Source organism: Macaca nemestrina, chromosome 3 (assembly GCF_043159975.1).
Source record: "Macaca nemestrina isolate mMacNem1 chromosome 3, mMacNem.hap1, whole genome shotgun sequence".
NCBI classification, from domain to species: Eukaryota; Metazoa; Chordata; class Mammalia; order Primates; family Cercopithecidae; genus Macaca; species Macaca nemestrina.
In genome coordinates this window covers 185,568,039-185,578,603 of record NC_092127.1, presented here as the reverse complement: position 1 = coordinate 185,578,603, position 10,565 = coordinate 185,568,039, and positions in this window count along the sequence as shown.

The following is a 10,565-nucleotide window of genomic DNA, read 5'->3' as shown; positions in this document are numbered from 1 at the left end:
TAGAAACAGAAAGCAGAATGGTGGTTACCAGTGGCTAGATGCAGTAAGAAATACAGAGTTGTTTACCTAGTATAGAGTTTCAGATTTGCAAGATAAAAACATGAAGATTGGTTGTGCAACAATGTAAATATACTTCACAATACCAAACTATACACTTAAAAATGTTTACAACAGGTCGGGTGAGGTGGCTCTCACCTGTAATCCCAGCACTTTGGGAGACCAAGATGGGCAGATCACCTGAGGTCAGGGGTTGGAGACCAGCCTGGCCAACATGATGAAACCCCGTCTCTATTAAAAATACAAACATTAGCTGGGCATGGTGGCGAGTGCCTGTAATTCCAGCTACTTGGGAGGCTGAGGCACGAGAGTCGCTTGAACCCAGGTGGCAGAGGTTGCAGTGAGCCAAGTTCTTGCCTTTGCACTCTAGCCTGGGCAACAAGAGCAAAACTCTGTCTAAAAAACAAGAAAAGGTTACAATAGTAAATTTTATATTCTATGCATTTTACCATCAATTTAAAACAACATAAAGCATAAAAAAAGAGAACCACAGACTATGAGAAGATATCAATGGCATAATTCTGAGAAGAAACTTCTAATGACTTTTATTGGATTATATGGAAAATTGATATAAATAAAAAAAACACAACTCAATCAAATGGTCAAATATTTTCAAAAAGTACTTCACTAAAAAGGGGATAGGAATGTCCAATAAGCATGTTAAAAGAAAGTGCTCAACACAGTCAACAGAAAAGTGCAAATTTAAGCCAAAACAGGCTACTATTTCACACCTACTAGAATGCTGGCAAGGATGTGGAACAGATTTTGTTTTACTCATACTGTTTTAAGGCTCACTCAGAGAAACAGCATGCTGTTCTTTGTTCTAAATTTGGAAGATAAATTTAATCTAATGGAAATCTTTTGTCACATTAAAGCATCAGCTCACTTCAGTTTTCTACCTTCACCCTGGCAGCATTTTCAAGGCTAAATTGATCTCTTCCTTTCCTCAGTCCCTGCAGCTTTGATAATTAACTGTTCCTGCACAACGGTCTGGTTACCCAGCAGCCTCCCTTTCTGTCAACTTCCCTCTGGATGCATTGCCCTCAGGTGCCCTCAGGATGAATGAAGAGGCTTTATTGGGTTGTAGTCCTGGAACAGCCTGGAGTGTGAAGAGGGTGGGGATCAGTCATTTGTTTTCTTACATCTACGGAAAAGTAGACCAGAATTAGGATCAAGACAGGCTCTGTGGATTGGCCGTGGTATGGGTTTGTGTGTGTTGTACTTAACTCAGCCACAGGGAAAGGTAGGACATGAGAAATATTTATCTGTGCTAGAAACTGTAGGGCCCACACACACATTTCATTGAATTTTAGCACAAGCCTATGAGATTAGTATTTCTACTGAATATCAGAGACCTTTAAATGCTTATACTGAGCTCACCCAGCTAGTAAAGGTTTGAACTGAGATTTAAGCATACTTCCTTGTGACTTCCCTACTATCGTGTAATTTTATTCAAATTTAAGACTCACAAGTGAGTTCAACAAACTCTCATGGTAAACGAATAGAAACAAAACCATCCAGACCCCAGAGGTAGACAGGGGTAAGTCAGGAACACACTAACTCCAGCTAAGGAACTAGAGAGGAAAAGAAGCAAAGGCAAGTAGACAAAGAACCATGTGGGCCTTGGAAACAAAAGCAAAGTATTCAATATTCCTCCCTGCATCACTCACTTGATAAAGTCCAGTCATTGTTTTCACTTAACTGTTACTATTATGATGAAGACTCGGTACTTGTAGTTTACCAAATCGCCATATATCTAATTCATTGTAGATGACCACAAATATTGAGTTCTGCCATTCATCACAGTCACCATGAAAGGGAGGTTTGAATTAGACTACGATAGCTTATTCAGGGATTTGTGAGAATCTCATCAGGGTTCGAGTAGCTTGTAATGGTTTTCTTGTTTGTTTGTTTGTTTTTTTTTTTAATTACGTCTCTGCTTGAAAATATCAGAGCATAGTAATGCAGAGGATTTCGGGGAGTGAAGGAAACTTAGTTCAGACACCTAATTTTTTTGAGAATTTTAAAAATTCAGATATAATTCACACAGCACAATATTTATCCTTTGAAAGTAATTCTAAGACTTTAGTTTAATCACAAAGGTGATTAATCATTACCAGCATCTAATATTAAAATATTTTCATCACCTCTCAAAGAAACCCATCAACAGAGACTACCCCATAACCACTCTCCCCAGCCCATGGAAGTCATTAATCTACATTCTGTCACTATTTATTTGCCCAATTAGACATTTCATATAAGTGAAATCAAATAATATATTGCCTTTTGTGTTCGATATCTTTCAATGCATATTTTCAAAGTTCATCCATGGCTAAATGGTATTTGTATGAATACACTACATTTTGTTTATTTATTAATAAGCTGATGGACATTTGACTTGCTTCCACTTGTTGGCTACCATGAATATTGCTGTGAACAACTGTGCATAAATTTTTATGCAGACGTGTTTTAATTTCTCTTGGTTACATATTCTGAGTGTATTTGTTGGGTCATGTGGCATCTCTGTGTTCTCATTTTTGAGAAAAACCTGCCAAACTAGATTTCAAAGAGCCTGTACAATTTTACAGTACCACCAGAGAAATATGAGGATGATTTTCTGCATCCTTATCAACACAAATAATTGTCTTTCTTTTTACTACAACCATCCTAATGAGTGTGAAGTGGTGTCTCATTGTGCTTTGATTTGCTTTTCTTTAATACCTAGTTATATTTCATGTGTTCATTCACTATTAGTATATCATCCCTGGAGAAATATCTATTCAAATCATTTGCCCATAAAAAATGGTGAAAGTCACATGCCATACATTTAGAGTGAACGACTTAGTGGCATTTAGTATATTCAAAATATTATGCCTCTATCTAGTTCCAAAAAGTTTCAAAACATTTTCATCATCCCCAAAGCATCCTCATACACATAAGGCAATTACACCCCATGCTCTAGTCCACAGAGCATCAGGTAACCATTAACCCACTCGATTTTTATGGACTTACCTATTGTGTATATTTCATATGAATAGAATTATATAATATGTGACCTTTGGTGTCTCGCTCTGGTTTCTTCCACTTAACATGTTTTCTTTGAGGTTCATGTTTGTTGAAGGACCTATTAGTATGGGAATTCTTTCTAATGCTGAGTAATATTTAGTTGTATGCATATACAAATTTTTTCATCCATTCATCCATGGATGGACATCAGGTTATTTCCATCTTTTGGCAAATATGAATAATACCATTAAGAAAATGTGCGTACACATATTTGTGTGGGTACCTACTTTCCATTCTTTAGGTATCCATCTAGGAATGCAATTGTGTGTCATACGGTAATTTCATGTTTAACATATTGAGGAATCACCAGAAAGTTCTCTACAGTGGCTGAACTGGTTTATATTTCCACCAGCAATATAGAATCATATAAATTTTCCACATCTCTGACAATATCTGGTATTTACATTTTTATAGCCATCCAATTGGGTGTGAAATATCTCATTGTTGTTTTGATTTGCATTTTCTTCATTATTAATGATGTCAAGCATCTTTTCATATGCTTTTTGATTATTTGTGTATCTTCTTTAAAGAAATCTCTATTCAAGATCTTGCCTGTTTGATTGAACTGCTCGTCTTTTTTTAAAATTTTTAATGTTTGTGGGTACACAGTAGGTGTATGCATTTTGGGGGTACATGTGATATTTGGTACAGGTGTCTTTTTGTTTCTGAATTGCAAGTGTTCTTTATGTATTTTGCATATTAGATCCTTATCACAGACATGATTTTAAGAAATTTTCTCTAATTCAGAAGGTTGTCTTTTCAATTTCTTATTAAAGTACTTTGATTCACAATAGTTTCAAATTTGTATGAAGCCCAATGTATCTATTTTTATCTTTTTTTGCTCATGCATTTGATGCCCTAAGAATCTATCACTAAATTCAAGGTCATAGAAATTTTCCTCTATGTTTTCTTATGGAGTGTCATTGTTTTCATTCTTTTATTTAGGTTGTTGGTCTGATTTGAGGTATTTCTTTTTCACAATGTGAGGTAGGTATCCAACATCATTTCTTTAAATGTCTATCTAGTTTATCTAGTACCATTTGTTGACGAGACTACATTTTCTTATCAAAATCCTATATAATCTTGACACCCTTACTTAAAAAGTTGGTGATAGATATATGGGATTATTTCTGAACTCTCAATTATTTGTCTCTTACTTTATATCAATACCGCAGAGTTTTGATTAATGTAGTTTTGTAGTAAACATTAAAATCAGTCAGTGTGAATCCCTTCTTTGTTTTTCCCTTCTCAATATTACTTAAAGATCAACTTTCCCATTTAGGCCAAAAACAAAAACAAACAAACAAACAAAACAAAACAAAACAAAAACCTGTTGATAGAGATTTCACTGAATCTATGAAATGCTTTAGGTAATATTACTATTATATTAAAATCTTAATTCCAGAAACACAGGGTATCTTTCCATTTATCTAGGTCTTCTTTAATATATTTCAGTAATGTATTGTTTTCAATGTACATGTCTTTCACCTTTTGGGTAAAACTTCCCCTATGTATTTAATTCTGTTTGATGCTATCATACATCAAGTGAAGTTTTTGGTATCATTGGCTTGTTTGTTGCTAATGTAGAGAAACACAACTGATTTCTTCATGTTGACCTTGTACACTGAAACTTTGCTGAATTGGTTTATTAAATGTCATACTTATAAAAATAGATTGCTTGGTATTTTTTATGTATAGGATTATGTTATGCATGAAGAGATAGCTTTACTTCTTTCTAAATTTGAGGCTCATTCTTTTACTATTTCTTTTTTTTTCTTATTTCCTTCCTTACTTCCCTCCTTCTTTAACTCTCTGCTCCTCCTCTCTCCCTGTCTCCCTCCTTCTATTCTTTCTTCCTTCCTTCTTTCCACAGATTCTAGGTCAGCTCCAAAAGAGATTTCAATAACCTCACATCACATCCCTAAATTAAGGAAAATGTTTACTTAACAAAAAAGATCTAATTATCTAATCCCTTTATTAGGCTCCGTGGCACTTTCTTTGGAGACAGTGCTATTTTTCTCCTTTATAAGAAACTTCATCTATTTTTAGCTCTGCCTTAAGCCAGGCTTTCAGTGTATTGAGCCTTGCTTCAGGAAAGTATTTAGGTCACTTTATTTCAGGCCCACACACAACTACTTCTACTCCATTACAATTTTCTAGTAATTCTCTCTGCCTCTAGAGATATTTTCTCTAAGATTCAATCAGTTGAACTGCATTCTGATACTTTGTAAAACCACATTTAAAGATATTGTCCACTTTGTTCTTCAGAACCCTTTGTCAAGAACTCATAGAATACCTTACCACTTGAGTTTAGTTCCAGAAAAAATAAATGTATCCAAAGACAAAACTGAACTGCTTTCTCTTTTTAGTAAATTCAAACAACTTGTTACCCTTATTGCCTAATGTGGCAAAACAATAGGGTCAAATTCACTGCACAAATTTGTAATCTGCTCCACCTAGGTGTCCGGATACAACTGCCCTAAGATTTGTTCAATGTGTTTTCTATTTGTTTTGTCTTGAAATATGTAACCTTCTAGAAATAGGTAAATACTAAAATTGCAAGTAACTGAAGGGACAGCCCAGTCTATCTTTATCATTTTACAGATGGAGAAACACATGCAACATGGCTTCAACCAACTTTAGGCTTGAGATTTTACTGCATTTTTTTCTTTTTAAAATTTACACTTCACTTTGCTTATAAAATAGGAATAGGGTACTGGAGATATATGTGGATATATAAAGAATAAAAAAATAAACTACCATTTATTGAATAACAGGTAGGTTTCTAGATCCTTTATAAACACCATCTTTAATCCTTGTTACAAAATTTCATGAACTAGGAAACTAAACTCTAGAGGCTATATCTTTTTAAAAGGTCACAAAGCTGTGTGGTTTGAACCATAATTTAAAACTATGCCCATCTGTATTTAAATGTCAACTTTTTTAACTTATGTAATGTCATACAATAAAAACAATTCAATAATTTTGTACTATTAACTTGGAATAAAACCTGAAATCAAGTATTACAACTGTAGACATGTGTTTCTTTCAACCTCTTTTCTCCCTTGGCAAATCTATGATAGAGGTTATACACAGTGAAATCATTTATAAAGCTTCTCTGTATTAAGACATTGAAAAATTGGCACCGATTTTACTAATGACATAGGCAGTAGGTCCACCTCTTTACTTTTTCTCTTTTACAATGTTTGAATCCAGATATATTCAGATACGATGGCTGGAGGTGCAAAAATCATATTATGACCATGGGAAGAAGGCAAGAGTATATTGGCTCTAAAATTTTTGAGCTACTGACCCAGCCCTAACTAAATGACTTCCTAACTTTGAATTTTATTTTACATGAAAAAAATAAAGACCTTGGTACCAAGTTTTCTGGTGTGTATTTTAGGCTAAAATATTCTTTATTGATACATATTATCTCATCAAGCTATCATATATATTATTATATATAGGACTTTATAACATATAATACATACATATTATAGGATTATACTCAGATTACAAATTCATAGCACACTTTAGTTAATACTATACCTGGATTTTTAAAATTAATTGGGTTAAGGAAAACCTTGAGGTATTTTCCAGTTGGCTGTTCTTCTGTCTCTTAGGATTTTTAGGCTATGTTCCCTGGATGTGCCACTACTGCAAATCATCAAGCAACATTTACATTGAAGAAATCTTGGTGATCTCAGAGGCAGTTGTTGCACTTTACAGAATAAGAGTACCATGCGGATATACTACTAAGAGTAAACTTAAACCACCATAATTTCTTGCTTGAACTACTGCAATAGCCAAGTTCAAGCAACTGAACTTCCATTCGAACCCTCCTACAAAGTCTTATCTATACAGTAAACAGTAATTTTTAAATAACTTATCAGATCAATGTCTCCTATCACCTATGCTTGAGGTGTTTCAATTGCATCACATTCCATGCCCCAGAAAGCCCCGTATCTTGTGCCATTGCATCCCTCCTTCATTCATTAACCTGAAGCTGCAGGTTTAGGTAATTCAAGATTTGTCCCATCCCACGCTTTTGCACTTGTTGTTTTCATGGCATGGAGTGTTCTCTTGGCTCTACTCTTGACTGGATCTTTTGTGTCCTCCAGTATCAGTTTTTTATTTTTTCCATTAGAAACCTTCCCTGAATAACTCTATGCTATTATGCCTCCCAGGATTCTGCTTATTTCATTTTAAATACGTATCATCATCTCTAATTATTTCCCTCACTTCCCTGTTTATTTTTGTAGTTTTATACCCATGACTACAATGTAAATTCCACAAGGAAATATCTAGTCTCATTTCACAGTATTATAAGTCCTAAGAATGAAGCCTGCACATAGGAGGCTGATATAGTTTGGCTGTGCTCCCCGTGTCATGGGAGGTACCTGGTGAGAGTAGTTGAATCATGGGGGCAGTTACCCCCACGTTGCTGTTCTCATGATAGTGAGTGTGTCCTCACGAGGTCTGATGGTTTTATAAGGGGCTTTTCCTCCTTTTGCATAGCACTTATCTGGGCTGCCATGATGTGAAGAAGGACATGTTTGCTTCATTCTGCCATGATTGTAAGTTTCCTGAGGCCTCCCCAGTCATGCTGAACCGTGAGTCAATTAAACCTCTTTCCTTTATAAGTTATCCAGTCTTGGGTATATCTTTATTAGCAGAGTGAGGACAGACTAATACGGAGGCACTCAATAAATCATGGTTGAATAAATGATTGTACTGTGACTGATATTAGCAAGCCAGTGAAATGGAGATCTCTAAAATGGAAACCATTTGGAATGCCACAGTGACTGCTGGAGCAACTTTTTCTTTTCTTTTTCTTTATTTTGAGACAGAGTCTTGCTCTGTCACCAGACTGGAGTGCAGTGGTGTAATCTCGGCTCACAGAGCCTCTGCCTTCCAGGCTCAAGTGATTCTCATGCCTCAGCCTCTTGAGTAGCTAGGACTTCAGGCATGTGCCACCACTCCTGGGCTAATTTTTGTATTTTTATTAGAGAGGGGTTTCACCGTGTTGTTGGTCTCAAACTCCTGAGTTCAAACAATCTGCCCACCTCAGCCTCCCAAGGTGCTGGGATTGCAGGCATGAACCACCATGCCCAGCTGCCAATTTTTCTTAATTATGAAACAGGTAGAATTTTAAGCTCAATTTTGACTGGTCTGACAAAATAACTACCACCACATAGTAGTAGTAGTAATAGTAATAGTAGTAGTAGTAATGCAAATACTACTTAATGAAATACTCTTCTTTATATGCATTAATGAAATACTCTTCTTTATATGACTTTTTTATATCACCAAGTGTATGAGTTAGGGATTTCTAGAGAAGCACACCAATTGTATATATCCTAAAATATATTTAGGAACATATATACTTATATATAAGATATATACATCTTATATATAATTTGGATTCATCACAGAACTGAATTCTCAATATGCCTTGGAGAAATACAAAGGAAAGACAAAATAGCCTAAGAAAAGCATCCAAAAATTATCAATTAGGATCTAATGTGGTGTGATGGTTAACTTTGTGTGTCAACTTGGCTAGGCCATTATACCCAGATATTTATTATTATATAATTAAATATATAATTCATATATAAGCATATATATGTATATATGTGTGTGTGTGTATGTGTGTGTATATATATATGCAAGAGAGAGTTTAAGAAATTAGCCTTTAGTTTAATTAGATCCCATTTGTCAATTTTGGCTTTTGTTGCCGTTGCTTTTGCTGTTTTAGACATGAAGTCCTTGCCCATGCCTATGTCCTGAATGGTATTACCTAGGTTTTCTTCTAGGATTTTTGTGGTTTTAGGTCTAATGTTTAAGTCTCTAATCCATCTTGAATTAATGTTCATATAAGGAGTAAGGAAAGGATTCAGTTTCAGCTTTCTACTTATGGCTAGCCAATTTTCCCAGCACCATTTATTAAATAGGGAATCCATTCCCCATTTCTTGTTTCTCTCAGGTTTGTCAAAGATCAGATGGTTGTAGATGTGTGGTATTATTTCTGAGGGCTCTGTTCTGTTTCATTGGTCTATATCTCTGTTTTGATACCAGTATCATGCTGTTTTGGTTACGGTAGCCTTGTAGTATAGTTTGAAGTTAGGTAGCGTGATGCCTCCAGCTTTGTTCTTTTGGCTTAGGATTGTCTTGGCAATGCGGAGTCTTTTTTGGTTCCACATGAACTTTAAAGCAGTTTTTTCCAATTCTGTGAAGAAACTCATTGGTAGCTTAATGGGGATGGCATTGAATCTATAAATTACCTTGGGCAGTATGGCCATTTTCACAATATTGATTCTTCCTATCCATGAGCATGGTATGTTCTTCCATTTGTTTGTGTCCTCTTTTATTTCACTAAGCAGTGGTATGTAGTTCTCCTTGAAGAGGTCCTTTACATCCCTTGTAAGTTGGATTTCTAGGTATTTTACTCTCTTTGAAGCTATTGTGAATGGGAGTTCATTCCTGATTTGGCTCTCTGTTTGTCTGTTACTGGTGTATAAGAATGCTTGTGATTTTTGCACATTTATTTTGTATCCTGAGACTTTGCTGAAGTTGCTTATCAGCTTAAGGAGATTCTGGGCTGAGACATTGGGGTTTTCTAAATACACAATCATGTCATCTGCAAACAGGGATAATTTGACTTCTTCTTTTCCTAACTGAATATGCTTTATTTCTTTCTCTTGCCTGATTGTCCTAGCCAGAACTTCCAACACTATGTTGAATAGGAGTGGTGAGAGAGGGCATCCCTGTCTTGTGCCAGTTTTCAAAGGGAATGCTTCCAGTTTTTGCCCATTCAGTATGATATTGGCTATGGGTTTGTCAAAAACAGCTCTTATTATTTTGAGTTACGTTCCATCAATACCGAATTTATTGAGCGTTTTTAGCATGAAGGGCTGTTGAATTTTGTCAAAGGCCTTTTCTGCATCTATTACCATCAGTGTGAACAGGCAACCTACAGGATGGGAGACAAATTTTGCAATCTACTCTTCTGACAAAGGGCTAATACCCAGAACCTAGAAAGAACTCAATCAAATTTACAAGAAAAAAACAAACAACTCCATCACAAATTGGACAAAGGATATGAACAGACACTTCTCAAATAAGACATTCATACAGCCAACAGACACATGAAAAAATGCTCATCATCACTCGCCATCAGAGAAATGCAAATCAAAACCACAATGAGATACCATCTCACACCAGTTAGAATGGCAATCATTATAAAATCAGGAAACAACAGGTGCTGGAGAGGATGTGGAGAAATAGGAACACTTTTACACTGTTGGTGGGACTGTAAACTAGTTCAACCATTGTGGAAAACAGTGTGCCGATTCCTCAAGGATCTAGAACTAGAAATACCATTTGACCCAGCCATCCCATTACTGGGGATATACCCAAAGGATTATAAGTCATGCTGC